The sequence below is a fragment of the Gobio gobio genome (genome assembly GCF_949357685.1).
Source record: "Gobio gobio genome assembly, chromosome: 9".
In the NCBI taxonomy this organism is placed as follows: domain Eukaryota; kingdom Metazoa; phylum Chordata; class Actinopteri; order Cypriniformes; family Gobionidae; genus Gobio; species Gobio gobio.
The window spans coordinates 47,655,971-47,657,565 of NC_137115.1; positions in this window are offsets into that span (position 1 = coordinate 47,655,971).

Consider the following 1,595-nt stretch of genomic DNA (forward strand, 5'->3'; position numbering starts at 1 on the left):
TGCATTTAAAAGTGTAATTCGGCAATTTCTCTCCAAAAAAATCCTGTCGTCACTGACACGCAATGTAATCTGGGGTAGGCAAGGCCGCAAAGGATCCCTCTGTTGTGTCCTTCATTGCAGGGGAAACGAAGGACCCATTTGAAGGACCCTTTGAATTGGGAAGGCCTTTGTTGCGGTGATGCAATCTGCCTTTGTATGTGCCCTTCAAAGGATGCAGCCTCTGAATTGGGATGCAACATACATATATCTACACTCTAAAAAAAAGGTACTATATGGCACTAAAAGTGGTTCTTTGGCTTGTAATCATAGGGGAACCACTTTAAAGGGTAACTTCAGTGATTTAGTATTAGGCTTTGTATCAGTAGAAACCCCGTAGTATATTTGAATTCTGGTACTTTCCCCCCTCATATCCCCCTGAGACGAGAGAATTATATATTTTATTTCTGGAAAAAAATCCTCGGATGACGCAAATATCGTCATTTTGCGTCATCTGAGGATTTTTTGGCCAGAGGCTAAAAACTACAGCCAGTAGAAGGAGCTTTTCCACATGTTTTCAACCTGCCCACAGGGGAGAGATCTCACGCACAGAATGTAAATGCGTTCAGCTCGGCCTCGGGCATTCATAACGGAGCGGAGCGGATCAAAACATAGGGCAGCGAAGCAAATGCATTCTGGGAGTTGTTGTCTTTCATCTACATGAGACAAAAATACATTTTCTGTCTTTTCTCAGTCTAGAAGGCACCAAATTCAAAAATAATTTCACATTTCTACTAAATAAATGACACAGTTTAAATACGCATTCATCTTCCCAGCGCTGAAGTGCCCCTTTAAGTGCTGTATAGCACCAAATCTTGGTGCTTCAGTGGTTCTTCACCGGTTCTTTGGGATGAGTGAGGTGCTATATAGCACCGCTACCATATACAGAACCTGTTAAGATATGGTGCTATATAGCACCAAAAGTGGTTCCCCTATGATTACGAGCCAAGAATCACTTTTAGTGTCGTATAGCACCATTTTTGCTATACATTTTCACAATTTTTGCTATATTTTTGAAAGAAGTCTCTTCTGCTTACCAAGGCTGCATTTATGTTATTAAAAATACAAATATATATATATATATATATATATATATATATATATATATATATATATATATATATATATATATATATATATATATATATATATATATATATATATATATATATATATATATATATATATATATATATATATATATATATATATATATATATATATATATATATATATATATATATATATATATATATTATTAAAATGTAAAATGTTTTCTATTTGAATATATTTTTAAATGTAATTTATTCCTGTGATGCAAATCTGAATTTTCAGCATCACTTTTCCAGTCTTCAGTATCACATGATCCTTCAGAAATCATTCTGATATGCTGATTTGCTGCTCAAGAAACATTTATGATTATTATCAATGTTGAAAGCAGTTGTGCAAAACTATTTATCTGAAATAGAAATCTTTTGTAACATTGTACAAAAGTTTTTGAGTCGATAAGATTTTTTAATTTTTTGGGGGGAAAGAACTTAAAGAAATGAATACATTTA